At 34.9% G+C, this 23628-nt stretch overlaps 1 protein-coding gene and 1 long non-coding RNA gene across 2 annotated transcripts in view; both read left to right on the plus strand.

The window, feature by feature from the left end:
- The window catches only part of NDUFAF2 (NADH:ubiquinone oxidoreductase complex assembly factor 2), a 206806-nt gene that overhangs the window by 3637 nt on the left and 179541 nt on the right, over nt 1-23628 (plus strand). The window lies entirely within an intron of this gene.
- LOC134761395 (uncharacterized) lies at nt 1016-18279 on the plus strand. The gene is made up of 3 exons (XR_010139958.1): nt 1016-8146; nt 14516-14664; nt 16329-18279. It is a non-coding gene; the product is annotated as an uncharacterized LOC134761395 (long non-coding RNA).

Genomic DNA, 23628 nt, shown 5'->3' on the forward strand with positions numbered 1-23628 from the left:
TTGTATGAACATATGTTTTTATTTCTCTTGATGTAAAATTTAGAAATGGAATGGCTGAGTCAACTTGTTAGGTGTGTGTTTAACTTCTTAAGAAACTGCCTAAGTGGTGGTACCGTTTTACCTTCCCACCAGGAGTGTATGAGATTTCCAGTTGTCCTATATCCTTATCAACACTTGGTATGGTCAGTCTTTTTAATTTTAGCTCTTCTAGTAGGTGTGTTGGGTATCTCACTTTTTTTCTTTAGTTTTCTGTTTGCTATTAGTTGTTTTTTTTTAGATTCTATTTTTAAAATAGAGTAAAATTAACTTTTAAAATTGGTGTATAGTTCTATAAATTTGAACACATGTGATTCATGTAACCACCACCAAAATCAGGATACAGAACAGTTCTGTCACCCTGAATAACTCCCTCATGCTAACTTTTTGTAGTCACAATCTCTCCTCATCCCTAACCTCAGCAACCACTGATTTGTTCTCTGCCATTGTACTTTTTTCCATTTGAGACTGTCGCACATGTATACTTATACCATATGTAACCTTTTGAACCTGGCTTCTTCTATTCAGCATAATGCCTTTGAGATTCATTACGTGTATCAGTAGTTTGCTTCTTTTTACTGCTGATTAGTATTCCATGTTAATGGATGTACCAGTTTGTTCATTTACTCATTAAAGGGCATTTGAGTTTAGTTACTTGCAGTTTTTGGTGATTATGAATACAGCTGCAAGAAACATTCACATGTGGGTTTCGTGTGAACATAAGTTTTCATTTTCCATGAGTACATACCTAAGAGTGTGAGTGCTTGGCCATAGCAGCTCCAGCTTACTCTGTAAAACGGAAATAACAGTACCTACTTAGCCTCACAAAGTATTTTTGCTACTCAAGAGAGACAAATTGGATAGCATTTAAGAGAATGGGATTTAATGTCAAAATCAGTTTGACTTAATTCATAGAGACCTTTCACTTGGTCATTTTTTGAAATTTATCACTGATTTGTAGTTTTCAGCATAGAGATCATGATATGTTTTGTTAAATTTATTATAAAGTATATTATATTCTATTATTATTATAAATGATGCTTTAAAAAACTTAATTTCTAATTCTTTGTTACTATTATATTGAAGTACAATAGATTTTTCCATGTTGAGCATGTATCTTGCGACCTATTTTACTCACCTACTAGTTCTTGAATGAAGCCTTTTGCAGATCCTTTGGACATTCTCTGTAGGTAATTATATCAACTGTGGATAGAGACAGTTTTGTTTTTATCCTTTCTAACTTATTTGCATTCTATTTCCTTCTCTTGCCTGGCTGCACTAGATGAGACTCCAGTATAATGTTGAATAAGAGTGGTGAGCATAGATATCTTTTTCTTGTTCCATATCTTAGAAGAAAAACATTTAGTCTTTCATTTTTTTTTCCCCCAAGGTGGAATTTCACTCTCGTTGCCCAGGCTGGAGTGCAATGGCATGATCTTGGCTCATTGCAACCTCCACCTCCTGGGTTCAAGCGATTTTTCTGCCTCAGCCTCCTGAGTATCTGGGATTAACAGGCATGTGCCACTATGCCTGGCTAATTTTTAATTTTTAGTAGAGGTGGGGTTCACCATGTTGGACAGGCTGGTCTCGAACTCGTGACCTCAGATGATCTGCCCACCTTGGCCTCCTAAAGTGCTGGGATTACAGGCATGAGCCACCACGCCCGGCCACTAGTCTTTCATTGTTAAGTGTAGTGTTAGCTATAATTTTTTAGGTACCTTTTGTTAAATTAACAAAGTTTCCTGTCTGTACCTCATTTGCTGAGCACTTTCTCTTATGAATTGATGTTGAATTTTGTCAATTTTGTCACATGCTTGCTTGCTGGGTTTTTTTTTTTTTTTTTTTTTAGTTCTGTTGGAATGATCATGTGGTGAATTTATATTGATTGACTTTTAAAAATTAATAGACTTTATTTTTTAGAGCAATTTTAGGTTACAGAAAAATTGAATGGAAACTACTCAGATATTCCTGCTCCCCCAATGCAGTTTCTCCCATTGTTAATATCTTGCATTAGTGTGCCCTCACTTCCTACCTTCCTCCTACCAAACTCCTAGCAACCACTGATCTTTTTACTGTCTCTGTAGTTTTGCCTTTTCCAGAACGTCATATAGTTGCTGTCATATAGTATGTGGTCTTTTCAGACTGGCTTCTTTCACTTAGTAATATGCACTTAAGTTTCCTCCATGTTTTTTTGTGGCATAATAGCTCCTTTCTTTTTATTTATTTATTGATTTTTGAGACAGAGTCTCTGTCACCCAGGCTGGAGTGCAGTGGTGCGATATTGGCTCGGTGCAACCTCTGCCTCTCAGGTTCAAGTGATTCTCCTGCCTCAGCCTCTCGAGTAGCTGGGATTACAGGTGCCCACCACCATGCCCAGCTGATTTTTGTAATTTTAGTAGAGATAGGGTTTCGCCATGTTGGCCAGGATGGTTTTGAACTCCTTACCTCAGGTGATCCGCCTGCCTCAGCCTCCCAAAGTGCTGGGATTACAGGAGTAAACCAGATGCCTGGCCATCTACTTTCTTTTTATTGCTAAATAATATTCTGTTGTATGGTTGGAACCACTGTTTATTCATTTGCATATTGAAGGACATCTTGGTTGCTTCCAAGTTTTGGCGATTATGAATAAAGCTGCTATAAATATTCCTGTGCAGTTTTTTGAGTGGACATAAGCTTTTAACTCATTTGGCATTGATTGATTGTTGAATGTCTTGAATATTGCATTTGTCAGGTAAACTCCACTTGATCATGATGCATTATCCTTTTTATATATTATTGGATTGATGTGCTCACATTTTATTGAATAATTTTGTTTTCTGTTCTTCAGGATCTTAATTTCTTCCTTTTAATGTGCTTTCTAGGTTTGTTTTTAGGTTAATGCTGGCCTTATTAAGTGAGTTAAATTTTGTTTCCTTCTTTTGAATTTTCTGGAAGAGTTTGTGAAGAATTTGTATTACTTATTTCTTACATGTTGGATATAAATTGCCTGTGAAGCCATCTGGTCCTGGAGTTTTCCTTGTTGGAAGGCTGGAATTAAAAATTCAAAGACAATTTTTAACCTACAAATTTAGTATCTTTGGCAGGTATACGACTACTCAGGCTATCTACTTTGTCTTAGGTGAGTTTTGGTAGTTTTTATCTTTTAAGTAGTTTGCCCTTTTTATCTAATATGTTGAATTTACGGTCATAAAGTTGTAATACCTCTTTATTATCTTTTTAATGTTTATATGATTTGTAGTGATAGCCTCTCTTTCTTTCCTGAATTGATAATTTGTGGCTATTCTTGTTTTCTTGGCCTATCTGATGAGTGGTTTGTTAATTTTATTGATCATTTTAGAGAATTAGCTTTGAGTTTCACTGATTTTTCTCTGTAAGTTTTTTCCATTGGTTTCAGAACTTATCGCTTTCTCTTACATCGTCATCGTTTTCTTCTGCTTTCAATTGGTTTTATATGTTCTTGTAGTTTCTTAAGGTGGCCACTGAGATTATAATTTGACCTGTTTAGTTTTTAATATACATTTTCAATGTTAAAATTTCTTGTAGGCACTATTTTGGCCACATTTCACAAATTTTTATCTTAAAATTTTCATGTAATGAATATATTTTCTTATTTATTTTTTCCTATATGACCTATGTATTTATTTAGAAGTATATTCTTTAATTTACAAATATTTGGAGATTTTCTAGATGGAGATTTTCATTGACTTCTAGTTTAATTCCATTATATTCAGAGAACATATTTTATATGATTTCAGTTATTTTAAATGTAAATTGTTTTATGGCCTAGAGTATGGTGCAATTTGGTAAATGTTCTGTTTGTGCTTGAGAAAGATGTATTATCTATTTTGCTATTTTGGGTTGAATGTTCTGTAAATGTCAGTTAGCCCAAGCTGGTTGATAGAGTTGTTCAAGTTTTCTATATTCATACTGATTTTTTTTATATTTATTCTATCAATTATTGAAAAAAGTATGTTACAGTCTCTGAATATAAGTGTACATTTGTCTTTTACTCTTTCCAGTTCTATCAGTTTTTGCTTCATGTATTTTCAATACCTATTGTTAGGTCCTTACACATTTATAATTGAAAGATAATAATGCAGATTACCCAAAATAAAACACAGAGAGAAAAAAGACCAGAAAAAAAAGAGCAATTAGCAAGCTGTGGGATACCCTCCAGTGGCCTGATATATGTAATTGGATACCATGAGGGGTAAAGGTCATTTTGCAGGTCAAAAATATTTGAAGAAATAATGGCCAAAAATATTCCAAATTTGATGAAAACTATAAACCCACAGACCCCAAATCATCAACAAATTCCAAAAAAAAAGTGTAGAAAACCACACCAAGGCATATTATAATCAAATTGCTCAAAGCCATTGATAAAGAGAAAACCTTTATAGAGCTAGAGAAAAAGACACATTACTTACAGAGGAAGAAAGACGAAAATGAGTTCAGGTTTTTTTAAAAGGAACAATATAAGCTGGAAGACAGTGGAACAATATCTTTAAAGTACCAAAAGAGTCTGCCAACCTATAATTTTGTACACAACAAAAATATCTTGTTAAAACAAAGGCAAATGAAGGTTTTTTCAGACATACTGTACCTGAAAGAATTCATTACACAGAGACCATAATTCCCTTTCCTCTTCCCTCTACTGGATATCTTATTCCCTGGATTCTGGGCCTTTCACCACAGTTTTGTAGCATATATGCTTCAGTAGCCTCCTGAGAAGAGGTTCAAGGCGGATAAAGTTTTTGAGTCTTTGAATGTCTGAAAAGATTTTTATTCTGACCTCATTTGGTTGATGTATTTGTTGGGTGTAGTTTCTACTGCAGTCATAGTGAGTAAATGTGTAGAGAAAAGCAAGCAGTAAATTCTACGTGAGCTTAAAAGGAGTAGCCTATGAATTGAGGAAGAGTATATGCATAATGTGGGCTTTGGTAAATGTTTTTACCTAATGCTATGATTTACTGTATTTATGAATGTATATTTTAAAATGCATGATTACATTGAAGAATAGTGTTTTGGCTTTAATAGTAAAACTTTTTTTCAAATTTAGTAGGTATAAAATTATTTGAGATAGTCACACATACTTTGTATGTGCCATATTGACAACAACCAAAGGAATTTCTCCTTTCCATGCAAGTGAGGAACACATAGACACAGATGTAAATGTTCTAAATCATTATTTCTAGTGATATAAGTTAGGATTGTTTTACTGGAAGATTGTGGTGCTTTTTGAGTGTTGGCTGTGTATTTTAGACAAAGTAGCTGGTAACTAGGACTAGTTCCAGCTTTACAGGTCACCATGATACCCATATCCATGTCTCTAGTCCCAAGTCATTAGCTGTAAGATAGCCAAAGACCTATGATGTGGCTAGGTGTGAGAATTCTGCCCCATATAGGCATTCTGTATAGGTTGGTAACAGACCAAACATGGTCAAATTTTTTTCTGTTGAAATTTGAACTCATAGATATAATATATATAGAGAGGAAAATATGAGAATAATTAGGGATCAGTAGATGTCCATTTCTAAGAAGTTAGGGTGGCAAGCATGTTGAAAGGTTCCTATTAGACCACAATAGGTATTGTTGTGTCCTAAATCACATTCCAGTTGTCTCTATTTTGCAGATGTTGAGTTTGTCGTCTTTCTTCCTGTATCTTTACAGTATTTCCTGGTTACCTGAGATAACTTGAGCGTTAACTCTTCTTTGAAATCTGAGACTAGCTAACATATATACTATGTACTAGATTTTAGGAAATTTTAGGTATCTGAAAATACAACTTTTTCCTTTCATGTGTTAATTTTGTCTCTTAGAAATTCTTTCTGTTAAATATCAAGGAACTCATGACCTCAAGTGATCTGCCCGCCTCAGCCTCCCAAAGTGCTAGGATTACAGGTGTGAGCCACCGTGCTCTGCTGTCCATTTTTTTTTTTTTTTTAATAGTAGCCATCCTAACAAGTATAAGGTGATAGCTTATTGTGGTTTTAACTTGATTTCCCTGTTGGCTAGTGATATTGAGAACTTTTTCATATACTTGTTGGCTATTTGTATGTTTTCTTTGGAGAAATGCCTGTTAGTTCCTTTGCCCATTTTAAAATCAATTTATTTGGTTTTTTGCTGTTAAGTCATAGAAGTCACTGATATATTTTGGTTTTTAATCCCTTAAGAGATATGGTTTGCAAATATTTGTCCTATTCCATAGGTTGCCTTTGTATCCTTTGCTTTGCAGAAGTATTTTGGTTTGACGTAATCAGACTTACCTATTTTTGCTTTTGTTGTTTTGTGCTTTTGGTGTCATATCCAAGAAATCATTGCCAAAGCCAATGTCAGGAAGCTTTTTCCCTGTTTTCTTCTAAGAGTTTTGTAGTTTAAGGACTTACATTGAAATCTTTAATTCATATTGAGTTGATTTTTATATGCAGTGTGAGATAAGGGTCCAATTTCATTCCTCTGCATGTGGATATCTAGTTTCCCCAACACCATTTATTTGAAGAGATTATCTTTTCTTCACTGTGTGTTTTTGGCATAATTGTCAAAACTCACTTGCCCTCATGTGTGGGTTTATTACTAGGTTCTGTCTTCTGCTCCAATAGTTTATATGTCTGGTTTTATACTGGTACCATACTGTTTTGATTACTGTAGGTTTTAAATGTATTTTGAAATCAGACAGTGTGATGCCTCCAGATTTGTTCTTCCTGCTTAAAATTGTTTTGGCTACTCAGTGTCTTCTTGTAATTCCATATGAATTTTAGGATTGTTGTTTCTATTTCTGGAAAAAAAAAGTCATTGGAGTTTTGATAGAGATTGTGTTGAATCTGTAGATTGCTTTGGGTAGTATGAGCACTTTAACAATATTAATTCTTCCAGTCCATGAACATATCAGATGTCATTGCATTTATTCGTGTCTGCTTTAAAGCATTTCTTTCATCAGTGTTTTATAGTTTTCAGTGAATAAGTCTTTCACTTCCTTAGTTTGTTGCTAAATATTTTACTTTATTGATGTTATTGTAAGTAGGTTGTTTTCTTAATTTCCTTTTCAGATAATTTGTTGATAGTACCTAGACATGCAATAGATTTTTGTATGTTGACTTTGTTTTTTTTTGAGATAGAGTCTCGCTCTGTCACCCAGGCTGGAGGGCACTGGCACGATCTCAGCTCACTGCAACCTCTGCCCCTGGGGCCTAAGTACTGGGACTACAGATAAGTGCCACCATGCCCAGCTAATTTTTGTATTTTTTGTAGAGGTGAGATTTCACCATGTTGCCCAGGCTGGTTTTGAACTTCTGGGCTCAAGTGATCCACCTGCCTCGGCCTCCCAAAATGTTGGGATTATAGGCATGAGCCACCATGCCTGGCCTCTATGTTGACTTTGTATCCTGCAACTTTGCTGAATTCATTCATTAGTCTGAACAGCTCTTTTTGTGTGTGGAATCTTTGGGGATTTCTATATGTAAGGTCGTCATCTGCGGCTTCTTCTTTTCTAATTTGGATGCCATTTATTTGTTTTTCTTGCCTACTTGCTCTTGCTAGGACTTCTGTTTTTGAATAGGAGTGGTGAGAGTAAGCATCCTTGTCTCATTCCTAACCTTAAAGGAAAAGCTTTCCGTTTTTCACTCTTGAATATAATATTAGCTGTGGATTTGTCATATATGGCCTTCATTATGTTGAGGTGCATCCCTTCTATACCTGACACTAAGAATTTTTATCTTAAAAAGGATTGAATTTTGTTGAATGCTTTTCCTGCATCTGATGAGATGGTCATACAGTTTTTGTCCTTCATTTTGTTGATTTGGTATATCACATTGATTTGTATATGTTATCTCAGTTTTTTGAAGTGTTACTTATACATTTGTAAAAGTTGTGAGCCAAGAAAAATTTGTGCTGAGGTTTTTATGAAAACATTTACTGCCAAACTATATTTTCTATACTTTCTGTATTTCTATGTGAGTATATTTAGACACACATATATTTGGATTATCAGTGTGCCAAACATTATTTATAATATCATCTCCTGAATTTTGTATTTTATGTTTTTTAGTTAAAAAGAAAATGCTGCCTTTTGAATATGAAGTTCTCAAACACTTGAGAAACCAGATCAAAAGAGGTATTAACCAAACTTTAAAGTTGCTAATTTAAAATTGAGGTTTGCTAATCAGAAATAGAATTTTGCTTATAACTGAAGGGTGTTTTATACCTTTTGTGCTTCCTTTTTAAGAATATTAGTTGGATTTTACCTTTTGTTCTAACTTGAGAATCACTGTTTTATTTATTTTTAATTATTGAATTAAAATATAGTAGAGATAATTAGAAAGCAAACCTCCACATACCTGAAACTTACTTTTTACAGTTATACTTGTGGTTAAATATAATTTTCTTCCTAACCCCCAGTTATCTTTCCTATTTTATTTTGAAGCAGGTAACAAACATCTTGTCAATTTACCTATAAACATTTCAGTATGTATCTTTTAAACACAAGCACTCCTGTTTTTAAATGTAACAATAACACCATCATCATATGTAGAAATAAATCCCTTAATATCATCAGATATCCAGCCATTCACATTTTCTTGGTTATCCTATAATGTTATAATGTTCTTGTTTATTGGCTGATCTGTTTACTTTTTTTTTTTTTTACAGTTTAAGTCTCTATAGATTCTCCCTTTATCTTTTTAAAAACTGTTCTTCTGATTCCTGGTTACCCTCCTTAGATGTCTTTTGCATCATAGCCCTCAATTTACTTGAAATTAGCTGTCTGTACCCAGACAGACCCCAGTGAATATTACAGGCCAGTAGCTCCTCATAGTGCTCTGGTGGAATTACTTTGGTAGAACTGTATTCAATACAGGGTTCCTTCACTTTCAGCCCCTGCTGGTGGGAATCTTAAGACTGTCAGTATCAGGTGAAAGTTTTAGTTGCCTGTGAGAAATAGGAAAGGGGCTCATTGGGACACTGACCATGTGTTATTGTTTGGGTTTGTTCTTTTGGTGTTTTCTTTTTGCTGTTTTTTGAAAAACCTGTATTTTGTGTATAACCTGTATTAGTGATAACCAGGACTCCCTGTAGTAGCACTAGTGGCGTTTTTGAATTTTTTGGACTTGACTGTTAACATTTGCCACTTGCTCTTAGTCTTGCTCCTCCAATTTTGGGGTTTTCTCAGGACCTATTTTTGGAAAACTATATTGATTCTTTCTAAGCAAGCCCGTTCACTTGTGCTGATTCACAGGCCAGTCAGCACTGCTAAGTTTGCTTTTCATCTCATCCTGTGTCATTTGTTAATTTTCTCATGTGACAGATAGTTATTGACTACTACTCTAAGCAAAACATCTGTTTTATGTATTTCAGACCATTTGGCCTTAGTGTCTGACCTTTTAATGGTACCTTTGTTTTCTAGCATAGCTATATCTCCTCTCATATATTCTTTAATAAATTCAATTGGGTTTTGGGAGATAAAGGAAGTAAACATGAATCATAGGCTATTTTAATCTGAAGTTTTCATATTTAATTTGTAACAAATTGAAAACACATTTTTTCATTCATTTTGTTCTCAGCTACTTATAAGCTTCCAATCTTTTTAGTAATACTTAAAGTAATGATAACTATTATTTATTAGGTGCTAACTCTGATTACTTAACATTTTTATAACAACCATGTAACCAGGGATTATTATCCTCATTTTAAATATGAAGTGATTGTTATGTTTCTGAATACTTAAATGTACTTTATATGCATGTGCCTAGATATAAAGTAGATGCTGAAAAAGCAGCTAATCAGTGAATTGAGATGTTTACGGACCCAGAGGCATAAAGACAAAAACAAAACAAAATATAAGAAAACCACAGAAAAACCATTTTCTGTGGTTTTTCTGTTAACTAGTTTTACAAAATCTTGAGACAGATGCTTAAGATATACTTTTCTTTTTATTACGGTAAATTGGCTAAATTATTCTTCAGGGACTAAAATATTCTCATTAGAAATAGGAGTATTGTTTCATAATGTCACGACGCCTCTAGTGTTGTTCAGGTTTGGACTTGGTTTAGTCAGTGTCCTAAATATAGTTTCATTGCCAGCCTCAAACTTAAGATACCCAGTCATAAGGATGAATATATCAAAACCTATGTTATCCACTGTTATATGTAATTGTAATCCTGCATTGTTTTAAATTATCTCACCTCATCATATTTGTATTTAGGATTTAAAATATACTAAAAATTATAATGAATTAGTATGCAGTTAAGTAGTTATTAAGGATCAAAACAAATGAAATGGTCAGAATTATAAGTCAAGTCTCTTGTTTTTAGTAGCTATTGGAAGATCATGATATATAGCTCTTTTCAATGTGATATTTTCTATTTAACATTTGGGAAATTATGAAGACATTTCAGATTTTTCCAGTAGATGGCAGAATTGTTTTAAAAATTTTAGATTCACTGTTAAATTTTTTTTGAATTGATTTGAAGGAGTAATCATTTCTCTAAAATAACTGGATGTATTTTTTCTTCCAAATAAGCCCTGCACTACTGTTTTATAAACTAACTTTTAAGATAAAGATTTTTAAATGATAATATGGATCATTCCTAATCAGTAATGCACAATGATAGAAGTGGCAATTATATTTTGAAGAATGGATAAAAAAAATTTTAAATCAAACATTTAGTTTTCTCAATAGTAAGTAACATTTTTTCTTTAGTTATCAGAGATCTAGAGGTCACATGATGTAATCATCACCATGGGCATCATCAGATTGATAGAATATCCTAAAATATTTTGATTTTAGCTAAAACATGCCTTTGGTTTAGTGATATTTATAAAAAGTTGAACTTACTTTAAAATACTTTGTTGACTATAAAATAGTAATTTAAACGTTTTTTATACAGGTTGTTTCAGAGTTGTTTGAAGGTTGGATTTTTAATTTTCTGATCTTCATTTTGAAATTTCATGTCTTACTTATGTTTTCTTCTGAGACTATTTCAAATACTTACTGAATTCCCTTAGTTCGTGTGTATATGTGTTCATGCACTTAAATACTTAATTGTATTTTGTTGAAGGGAAACAAAAACCCTTTTCCCTTACTTACGCAAATAGTACCACATCTGTGTCACACTTTCAAACAGAGAAAAACAGGAGGATGAAATGTGTTCACAGTCGTACCTGTCAGTTCTTTATGCTTTATGCTTACGAAGTTAAGGAACCTTAATCTTGAATTCTAGTTTTCCCTGCCATAGAAATATGAAACGTTTTAACAGAAATGGAACTAATAATGGATGAGTGACTAAGCTGGGTTATGTTTCTAAGTGAGGTTGAAAATATTTCATATAAGAGAAAAATAGTTACTTGTCTCCTTTTGTTTTGAGGGTTTTGTAATCGCTTTATATTAAGAATAGTAGTGTCAATAATAATAATGAGAATTAGTATTTCTTAAATACTGTGTATAGGCACTATCCCTAGCATTTGTTATGACTCGCTGTATTTGTTGAAGAATATAATAAATGAGGGAAAATAATATGTCTAGTGTTGATTTGTCAATATTATGTAGCTATGAAACTCAATTTGCATTATTTTTGTGTAAAACCCAGTTTCTCTGCATCAGTGTAAGTCACATGAAACTATTACTTTTCATACTCCCTCACTTTTCAAAGTACTACTCAGTTCAGCAGTTCCTTTCTGCTGCTGTTTGAAGACTTTGTAAGTGTGAGTTACTCTGCAAGAGTTAGAAAAGTGAGTTGACAAGGTTGCTTTTGAGATTTTTCAATTGAATTGGGTTTGGTAGAGATAGTATCTTCAGAACTATATGTCAGACTTCACTGTTTGATTGTTTGAATAAATTTCCATTCTTATAAAATGAATTGGAAATGTACCTGATTTTTTAAAAAAGTAGGTTTGTTATTTTTACACTTAAAAGGCTGTTTTTTTGCTTTTATCTTTATTTCCGTTTAGGTGACTGGTGCCTCCATCTTGTGGTCCAACTTACAAATTGCATCCTTTGCTAGAGATTGTGTTTACACTTTTTTCCCCCTCAGCTGAATAAATGACAGAAAATTATTTTGTTTTATTTATTAAAGATATAACTCTGATTAAACATACATCACCTTCAAAGAGGACAGAAGGTGCTCAAAAGGGACCACCTAAAGCAACCTGTTCAAGGATGAAGTCTTGTAAAATAAATTATTATTGTTGATGTTAGTGATGATGGATGATGGTGGTGGTAGTGGTGGTGGTGGTGGTGAATGAGAGAGAGGGTGAAGTTCGATTTGCTCTTTATGTTGAAAAATGAAACCTAAAGTCTTCAGCAAAATTTGCTATATAACTTGGTCAGGCATGGTGGTTCACGCCTGTAATCCTAGCACTTTGGGAGGCCAAGGCGGGTGCATCACCTGAGGTCAGGAGTTCAAGATCAGCCAGGCCAACATGGTGAAACCCTGTCTCTATTAAAAATACAAAAATTAGGCTGGGCGCGGTGGCTCACGCCTGTAATCCCAGCACTTTGGGAGGCCAAGGCAGGTGGGTCATGAGGTCAGGAGATCGAGCCCATCCTGGCTAACATGGTGAAACCCCCTCTCTACTAAAAATACAAAAAATTAGCCAGGCATGGTGGCGGGTGCCTGTAGTCCCAGCTACTCGGGAGGCTGAGGCAGGAGAATGGCGTGAACGCAGGAGGTGGAGCTTGCAGTGAGCCGAGATTGTGCCACTGCACTCCAGCCTGGGCGACAGAGCGAGACTGTCTCAAAAAAAAAAAAAAAATTAGCCAGACATGGTGGCAAATGCCTGTAAATCCAGCTACTCAGGAGGCTGAGGCAGGAGAATCGCTTGAACCCAGGAGGCAGAGGTTGCAGTGAGCCGAGATTGTGCCACCACAGTCTAGCCTGGGCGACAGAAGGAGACTCTGTCTCAAAAAAAAAAAAAAAAAAAAAAAAAAAATTTACTATGTAACTGCAACCTTAGCTAATTATTAGAATTAAGAATAAATCAATGTCTGTGGTCCTACTTACTCAGGAAGCTTTGATAGCAGGATTGCTTGAGCTCAGGAGTTTGAGGTTACAGTTAATTATGATTGCATCACTGCCCTCCAGCCTGAGTGACAGAGCAAGACTCTTTCTCTAAAAAAAAAAATCTTAAAAAAAGAATGAATTAAGTACTATTTTTTCCTCCAGCTTGATTGAAGTTCAATTTATAAATACAAATTGTGTATATTTATATTGTTGAGTATGCTTGAACACCATAAATATATGTATACATTGATATATATATACTTCGTGATTACCACAATCAAGCTTAGGCAACATATCCTTCACCTCACATAGTTATCTTGTTTTTTTTTTTTTTGTGGTGAACAAGTACTGATTTTTTTAACATAGATTTTCTGATAAAACTATGATCGCACAATATGACATTCTTCTTTTCACATTTGTCTCCATGGAATTAACAAAAGTGTCATTTTTTGCAAAAGTTGAAAGCATCATCAAATTTTCTAAAGATTTTTATTACTCAATGATTAGTACTCTATTCACTATCCTTTGAACACCTTTCATGTTCCAATTTTTATTGGTCTAACTACCTTGGCCACCTTTTCAATTAGAAAGTAATAATTTTCTCATGAAGCTATATTATTTTCATAGACTTCATGAAACTTTATCTTTTTGAGATTTGCAATTTTACTTTGCATTCACCTTGTGCTATATTTATAAACATTAGAAAATTGCGCGGTGGCTCATGCCTGTAATCCCAGCACTTTGGGAGGCCGAGGTGGGCAGATCACAAGGTCAGGAGATCGAGACCATCCTGGCTAACATGGTGAAACCCCATCTCTACTAAAAAATACAAAAAATTAGCCAGGCGTGGTGGCACGTGCCTGTAGTCCCAGCTACTTGGGAGTCTGAGGCAGGAGAATTGCTTGAACCTGGGAGGCGGAGGTTGCAGTAAGCCAAGATCATGCCACTGCACTCCAGCCTAGTGACAGAGTGAGACTGCATCTTAAAAAAAAAAAAAAAAAAAAGATGGAGAGACTGACTTATAAACAAAGAGATTGTCATTTATTTATTTATTTATTTATTTATTTATTTATTTATTTTTGAGACAGAGTCCTGCTCTGTAGCCCAGGCTGGAGTGCAGTGGCGCGATCTCGGCTCACTGCAACCTCCACCTTCCAGGTTCAAGTGATTCTCCTGCCTCAGCTTCCCAAGTAGTTGGAACTACAGGCTCGTGCCACTATGCCTGGCTAATTTTTGTATTTTTAGTAGAGGCGGGGTTTCACCATGTTGGTGAAGCTGGACTCAAACTCCTGACCTCGTGATCCACCTGCCCTGGCCTCCCAAAGTGCTGGGATTACAGATGTGAGCCACTGCGCCCAGCCAAGATTGCCTTTTAAAGATGAGGTAGAGATTCTAATATTGAGTAGATGTCTAAATGTCCCCTGATATAAGTTACATAGTGAAGATTTTTATTTACCTTGAAACTATTGTTTTCCTACATGTACTAGGAACTTCTGTTACTCTGTTAATGAGTACACAGTCAGTGAAGAATTCTTGGATGTAAATAACTCTGCAACTTGCCTTCCCCTCACTGGCAAGATTTTTGAAAAGGGAGTCAACCTACTGACTTCATCCCTCATCTAGAATTCATCTTTCCGTAAGTGTTGTACATTGTACTGCATTTCCCATTTGGATTATAGGCGATTGCTTGTATAGCTAGGTCCCTGACTCTGTGTTCTTCTGGACATTTTCTAGATTGTAGCAGGTATTCAGCAAAACTTGTTCATCCATTTGACTGATATTTATTGTATACCTTGTAGGCCAGGCACAGTTCTAGGCATTTGAGATACTGTATTAATAAGCAGAATACTGAAAAATCTGTGGCTTTACTGAGCTTACATTGAAGCTGAAGGAATCAGATGGTTTTAAAAACTGTCATAGTTGTTACAGTGTGGTGAGTGTCAAGAGAAAAGAAAAACTAGGTTAGAGTTGAGATCAGAAGTGTTGGCTATAGAGAGTGGGTTGAAATCTTAAATGTGATGGTTAGGGTAGATTCATTGAGAAGGTGATATTTGAACAAAGACTTGAAGGGAGTGAGGAAGTTAGCTAAGTGGCTATCTGGAGCAAGAGCACACCAATCAGAGGGAATAGCAGTATACATTTTGCTTTCACTGTGAATAAAATGGAGAATTATTCCAGGGTTTTTAGCAAAGGAGTTAAATAATCTAATTTATGATTTTAAAAGGATTGCTGAATTTTTTTTAATTGAGAATAGACTGTAGCAGGCAGAGATTGAAGCAGGGAGATCATTTAAGAGGCTTTTTTGATGTTGTTTTTGTTTTAACTCTTCAACAATTTTAGACTTACAGAAAAGTTTCAAGAATAATACAAAGAATTCTCACATACTTTCCCCAAATCAACCAAATGTTACTGTTATACCACATTTGGTTCATCTTTCCAATTTTTAAGATTTATTTTTTAAATTAACAAATAAGATGTATATATTTATGATGTATAGCATAATGTTTTGATATATGTATATATTGTGGAATGGCTAACTCAAGCTAATTAACATATGTATTACCTCATAATTTTTTTTTGTGGTGAGACCACTTAAAATCTCTCTTAGCACTTACAAAGTATGCAACACTTTTTTTTTTTTTTTTTTTTTGGAGACAGAGTCTCACTCTGTTGCCCAGGCTGGAATACAGTGGTGCTATCTTGGCTCACTGCAACCTCTGCGTCCCAGGTTCAAGCGATTCTCCTGCCTCAGCCTCCTAAGTACCTGGGATTGCAGGCATGCACCACCATGCCCGGCTAACTTTTATATTCTTTGGTAGAGATGGGGTTTCACCATGTTGGTCAGGCTGGTCTTGAACTCCTGACCTCAAGTGATCTGCCTGCCTTGGCCTCCCAAAGTGCTGGGATTACAGGTGTGAACCACCGCGCCTGGCCACATAACGTTGACTACCATTACCATGTTGTACAATGGAACTCTTGAACTTACTCTGTCCTGTCAAAGAATGTTCATATCCTTTGACCAACATTTCCCCAATACCTACCACCCACCAAACTCTGGTAACTCCTCCTGTTCCTGCCCTTTTTTGACCCAGGTGCCTTACTATTTTCAAATGACCTTCATTAACTAAATCCTTTGTCACGTATTTTCTGTCTGTTCCTCATGTTGTGGGTGTTGCTATGTCTGAGAATAGTTTAATGCAGTACTAGGAAGAGGTTCCCAAACCTGGCCAATTGTCAGAATTTCCCCAAACACACTAACATAATTAGAATCTCCCCAGGTTTTTCTGATTTTTCAACTAGGTCTATGAACCATTGACATGACAGACACAGAAGACAGAAAAATTGTACTGACCTGAGCCCGTACCTAAAGTAAATGATTTCAAATCTGACTTGACATAGCTGAGAACATAATTTTCCTCCAACTTTATTAAGGTATAATTGACAAAAATTGTGTATATTTACAGTGTACAATGTGATGTTTTCATATATGTATACATTGTGAAATGATTAAATCAAGCTAATGAACATATCCACACCTCACAGACTTTTTTTTTTATGGTGAGAACACTTAAGATCTACCTTCTTAGCAATTTTCAAGTATATAATACATTACTATTAAATATCGTCACCATGCTGTGCAATAGATCTCTTGAACTTATTCATCCTAAGTCGAACTTTGTACTCTTTGACCAGCGTCTCCCCATTTCCCCACCCCAGCCCCTGGCAACCACCATTCTACCCTTTGTTTCTATGAGTTCAGCTTTTTAAAGGTTCCACATATAAGTGAAATCACGTGGTATATTTGTCTTTTTGTGCCTGTCTTATTTCACTTAGCATAGTATCTTCCAGGTTCGTTCATGTTGTCATAAATGGCAGATTTCCCTCTTTTTAAATGTTTAATAGAGTTCCATTGTGTATATATACCACATTTTCGTTATCTGTTCATCTGTCAATAGACGCTTAAGTTAATTCCCTATCTGGATTATTCTAAATCATGCTACAGTGAACATGGGAGTGCAGATATCTCTTTGGCATACTGATTTCATTTCCTGTGGATATATACCCAGTAGTGGGATTGCTAGATCATATGGTAGTTCTATTTTTAGTTTTTTGCGAAATCTCCATACTGTTTTTCCATAATGGCTATACTAATTTACATTCCCACCAAGAGTGTGCAAGGTTTTCCTTTTCTCTACATTGTTGACAACACTTGTTACCTTTTGTCTTTTTGATACTAGCCATTCGAATAGGTGCGAAGGTATGTCTTGTTGTGGTTTTAATTTGCATTTTCCTGATGATGATTGATGTTGAATATTTTCTTCATATGCCTGATGGCCATTTATATGTCTTCTTTTGAGAAATGTCTTCTTAGATCTTTTGTCCAATTATGAATCGGTTATTAGTTTTTTTCCTGTTGAATTGTTTAAGTTCCTTGTATATTTTGGATATTAACCATTTATTAGGTGTACAGTTTGCAGATACTTTCTTCCATTCCAAAGGTTGTGTCTTTACTCTGTTGATTATTTTGTTGTGCAGAAGCTTTTTAATTAGAGGTAATCCCACTTGTTTATTTTTGCTTTTCTTGCCTGTGTTTTTGGTTTCATATCCAAGAAATTATTGCCAAGGCCAAAAAGCATTCCCTTCTGTTTTCTTCTAGTTTTACAGTACAAGTCCTGCATTTTAAGTCTTTAATCTATTTCAAGTTGATTTTTGAATATAGTGTGAGATGAGGGTCTACTTTCATTCTTTTGCATGTGGATATCCAGTTTTCCAAACATTATTTATTGAAGAGACTTTCCTTTTCCCATCTGTGTTCTTGGCATCTTTGTAAAAAATCTATTGATGGTAAATACATGGCTTTATTTCTGGACATCCTATTCTGTCCCAATGGTCTTTGCGCTAATACCATGTTGTTTAGCTACTTTAGCCTTATAGTAGATTTTGAAATCAAGTGGTGTGGTGCCCCAGCCTTGTTCTTTCTGCTCAAGATTGCTTTGGCTATTTAGAGTCTTTGGTAGCTTCATTGAAATTTTAGGATTGTTTTTCACTATTTCTGTAAAAAGTGTTATTGGAATTTTGATAGGGATTGCATTGAATCTGTAGATTGCATAGGGTACTATGAATATTTAGCCAATATTAATTCTTCCAATACATGAAACAGAGTATGTTTCCATTTAGTTGTGTACACTGCAGTTTCTTTTGTCAGTGTTTTATAGTCTTCAGTGTATGGATTTTTCAGCTCCTTGGCGAAATTTATTCCTAAATATTGTATTAATATTACATTGTAGCTATAGTAAATGGAATTGATTTTTTTATTCTTTTATTGGATAGTTTATCAGTGTATAGAAACACTACTGATTTTTTGTGTCTTGATTTTTGTACCCTGCAACTTCACTAAATTTATTAGTAACAGTTTTTTAGTGGAATTTTTAGAATTTTTTAAGAATATAACATCTTGTTGTCTGTTAACAGATACAGTGTAACATCTTCCTTTCTGATTCAGATGTCTTTTATTTATTTTTCTTGCTTAATTGCTCTTGCTAGTATTTCTGGTACTATGTTGAATACAAGCGGTGAGAGTGAGCATCCTAGCATCCTTGTCTTGATTCAGATCTTAGAGGAAGAGCTTTCAACTTTTTACTATTGAGTATGTTAACTATATGTTTATCATATATGGCCTTTATTGCATTGAGGTATATTCCTTTTATACCTAATTTGTTGGAAGTTTTTTTTTTAATCATGAAAGAGTGTTGAATTTTGTTGAATGCCTTTTCTACATCTATTGAGATGATCATATGGTTTTTGTCCTTCATTCTGTTATTATAGTTTATCACATTTATTGGTATACATTGGCAAACCATTCTTGCATTCCAGGGATAAATCTCACTTGATCATGGTGAATGATCTTTTTAATGTACCCTTGAATTAGGTTTGCTAATATTTTGTTGAGAGATTTTACATCTATGCTTATCAGGAATATTGGCATATAATTTTCTTTTCTTGTAATGTCCCTTTCTGGCCTTGGTATCTAGTAATGCTGGCATTATGAAATGAGCTTGGATATTTCCCTTCTCTTCAATTGTTTTGGAAGAGTTTGAGAAGGATTGGTGTTAGGTCTTTAAATGTTTGGTAGAATTCAGCAGTAAAGCCATCAGGTTATGGGCTTTTCTCTAATGAGAGACTTTATTACTGATCCAGTCTCCTTGCTTGTTACTGGTCTGTTCAGATTTTATATTTCTTCATGATTAAGTTCTGTTAATTGTATGTTTCTAGGAATTTATATATTTATTCTAGGTTATACACTTTGTTGGGAAATAAGTGTTCATAGTAGTCTTTTATGATCCTTTGTGTTTCTTTCTGTAGTATCCATTGTTGCTTCCCCTTTCATTTCTGATATTAGTTATTTGTATATTCTCTCTTTTTTCTTAGTCTATCTAAAGGTTTGACCATTTTTTAAATCTTTTAGAAAACCAATTTCTTAGTTTCACTGATCATATCTATTGGGTTTGTAGTCTTCATTTCCTTTTTATCTGCTCTGATATTTGTTATTTCTTTTCTTCTACTAACTTTGGGCTAAGTTCAGTTTGTTCTTTTCTACTTCCTGAGGCATAGTGTTAGATTGTATATTTGAGATTTTTTTTTTTAATGTAAGTGTTCATTGCCTTAAATTTTCGTCATAGAACTACTTTTGTTACATGCTGTAAGTTTTGGTATGTTATGTTTCCATTTTTGTTTTTTGAAAAATTTTTGTATTTAAAAATATTTTTAGTTTTTAATTTTTGTGGGTACATAGTAAATGTATATATTTATAAGTTACATGAGATGTTTTGATATAGCTATGCGATAAATAATAATCAAATTGGGGTATTCATCACCTCAAGCATTCATCTGTATTGTGAACAATTCAATTACACTCTTCTAGTTATTTTAAAATGTAAAATTAATTTATTTTTGACAATTGTCACCCTGTCGTGCTATCAAATACTAACTCTTATTCATTCTTTCTATTTTTTTGTACCACTTAACCATCTCTACTTCCCCACCACCCCTCTACTACCCTCCCTAGCCTCTGGTAACCATCCTTTTCTGCTCTCTATCTTCATGAATTCAGTTGTTTTAATTTTTAGCTTCCACAAATAAGTGAGAACATGTGAAATTTGTCTTTCTGTGCTGGGCTTATTCCACTTTACATAATGACCTCTGGGCCCATTCATATTGTTGCAAATGACAGGATTGCATTCTTTTTTGTGGCTGAATGGTACTCCATTGTGTATGTGTACCACATTTTCTTTATTCATTTGTCTGTTAATGGACATTTAGGTTGCTTCCAAATCTTCATTATTGTGAATAGTACTACAGTAAACATGGGAGTGGAGATATCTCTTTGATATACTGTTTTCCTATCTTTTGGGTATATACCTGGTAGGGGATTTCCAGATGGTATGTTAGCTCAATTTTTAGCTTTCTGAGGAACCTCCAAACTGTTATCCACAGTGATTGTACCAATTTACATTTCTATCAAGAGTATACAAGGGTTCTCTTTTCTCCACATCCTTGCCAGCATTTGTTACTGCCTGCCTTTTGTATATAAGACATTTTAACCAGAGTGAGATGATATCTCATTATACTTTTGATTTGCATTTCTCTGATGATGAACGAGGTTGTGCACCTTTTCATATACCTGTTTGCAATTTGTATGTCTTCTTTTGAAAATGTGTATTCAGATGTTTTGCCCATTTTTAAATTGGATTATCAGTTTTTTTTTTCCCATAGAGTTGAAAACAGAATATAGAGCTCCTTCTATATTCTGGTTATTAATCCCTTGTCAGATGGGTAGTTTGCAAATATTTTTCCCCCATTCTGTGGATTGTCTCTTCACTTTGTTGATGGTTTTCTTTGCTGGGGAAAAGCTTTTTAACTTAATGTGATCACATTTACCATTTTTGCTTTGGTTGCCTGCACTTGTAGGGTATTACTCAAGAAATCTTTGCCAAGACCAATGTCCTGGAGAGTTTCCCTTCTGTTTTCTTTCAGTAGTTTCATAGCTTGAGGTGGTAGATTTAAGTCTTTAGTCCATTTTGATTTGATTTTTGTATATATTGAGAGATAGGGGTCTAATTTCATTTTTCTGCATATGGATATCCAGTTTTCCCAGCACCATTTATTGAAGAGAATGTCATTTCCCCACTGTGTGTTCTTGGCACTTTTGTTGAAAATGAGTTCACTGTAGGTGTATGGATTTATTTATGGGTTCTCTATTCTGTTCCACTTAACTATGTATCTGTTTTTATGCCAGTACCATGCCATTTTGGTTATTATATATCTGTAGTATAATTTGAAATCAAGTAACATGATTCCTCCAGTTTTGTTCATCTTGCTTAGAATAGCTTTGGCTATTCAGGGTATTTTATGGTTCTATATACATTTTAGGATTGTTTTTCTGATTTCTGTGAAGAATGTCATTGGTATTTTGATAGGGATTGCATTAAATCTATAGATTGCTTTGGATAGTATAGACAGTTTAACAGAATTGATTCTTCCAATCCATGAACATGGAATATCATTCTATTTTTTTTGCATGTGTGTCCTCTTCAATTTCTTTCATCAGTGTTTTATAGTTTTCATTATAGACATCTTTCACTTTTTTGGTTAAGGTAATTTTTAGGTATTTTAGTTGTACTTATTAATGGGATTTCTTGATTTCTTTTGAAGATTGTTTGCTACTGATAGTTGTATGTTGATTCTGTATCCCACAACTTAATTTATTTATCAATTTCAATAGTTTTTTAGTGGAGTATTTAGGTTATTCCAAATATAAGATCATATCATCTGCAAACAAGAATAATTTGACTTCTTCCTTTTCAGTTTGGATGCCCTTTCTTTCTCTTGCCTGATTGCTCTAGCTAGGACTTCCAGTACTGTGTTAAATAACAGTGGTGACAGTGGGCATCCTTGTTGTATTCCAGATCTTAGAGGAAAGGCTTTTAGTTTTTCTCCATTCTCTCCATTATTGAGATGTAAAGTTCAATATGTAGCCTGTTAAACTCTTCATCGTTGATTATGTCATTTGGTTGTTTATATCCTTATATATATTTTTTTGTCTACATAATTTGTCTCATACTAAGGAGGATTATTTTAAAGTTTTCTTTTTTTACTGTATTTTTGTCTATGTTCTACCAATATCATTTGTGTTTGCTTCATTGAGTGGTGGTTCTGTTATTTATTGAATAGTTATTTATAATTTATCTTTATTGTGAACTGTGGCTGAAAATTTTGGGTCATGCTTAATGCTCTCTAATTCTATTTTGATATTTGAATCACAACCTCTATTTCTTTTTTCTTTTTTTTTTTTTTAATTGTACTTTAAGTTCTAGGGTACATGTGCACAATGTGCAGGTTTGTTACATATGTATACATGTGCCATGTTGGTGTGCTGCATCCATTAACTTGTCATTTACATTAGGTATATCTCCTTTTTTTTTTTTTTTTTTTTTCTGAGATTGAGACAGAGTCTGGCTCTTTCGCCCATGCTGGAGTGCAGTGGCTGATCTCGGCTCACTGCAAGCTCCGCCTCCCGGGTTCACGCCATTCTGCTGCCTCAGCCTCCTGAGTAGCTGGGGCTGCAGGCGCCCGCCACCACGCCCGGCTAATTTTTTTGTATTTTTAGTAGAGACGGGGTTTCACCGTGTTAGCCAGGATGGTCTCGATCTCCTGTCCTCGTGATCCGCCCATCTCGGCCTCCCAAAGTGCTGGGATTACAGGCGTGAGCCACTGCGCCCAGCATATCTCCTAATGCTATCCCTCCCCTCTCCCCCAACCCCACGACAGACCCTGGTGTGTGGTGGTCCCCACCCTGTGTCCAAGTGTTCTCATTGTTCAGTTCCCACCTATGAGTGAGAACATGCGGTGTTTGGTTTTCTATCCTTGTAATAGTTTGCTGAGAATGATGGTTTCTGGCTTCATCCATGTCCCTACAAAGGACATGAACTCATCCTTTTTTATGGCTGCATAGTATTCCATGGTGAGTATGTGCCACATTTTCTTAATCCAGTCTATCATTGATGGACATTTGGCACAACCTCTATTTCTTAATATTTGGCTGATACAACTTTCCCATTCTTTTTGCCCCCCTCCCTTTTTTTTTTTTTTTTTTTTTTTTTTTTTTTCTGAGGTGGAGTCATGCTTCGTCACCCAGGCTGGAGTGCAGTGGTGTGATCTAAGCTCACTGCAACCGCCGCCTCCCGAGTTCAAGCAATTCTCCTGCCTCAGCCTCCTGAGTAGCTAGGATTACAGGCATGTGCCACCACGCCTGGCTAATTTTTATATTTGTAGTAGAGATGGGGTTTCACCATGTTGGTCAGGCTGGTCTCGAACTCCTGACCTCGTGATCTGCCCGCCTCGGCCTCCCAAAGTGCTGAGGTTACAGGCATGAGCCACTGCGCCTGGCCCTTTTTTTTTTTTTTTTTTTAATTCTTAGCATTTGATATGGTTTGGCTCTGTGTCCCCACTCAGATCTCACCTTTGGTTGTAAACCCTAAATCCCCACTTGTTAAGGGCGGGATCAAGTAGAGATAGTTGAATCACGGGGTTGGTTTCCTCA

The sequence above is a fragment of the Pongo abelii genome, chromosome 4 (assembly GCF_028885655.2).
Source record: "Pongo abelii isolate AG06213 chromosome 4, NHGRI_mPonAbe1-v2.0_pri, whole genome shotgun sequence".
NCBI lineage: Eukaryota > Metazoa > Chordata > Mammalia > Primates > Hominidae > Pongo > Pongo abelii.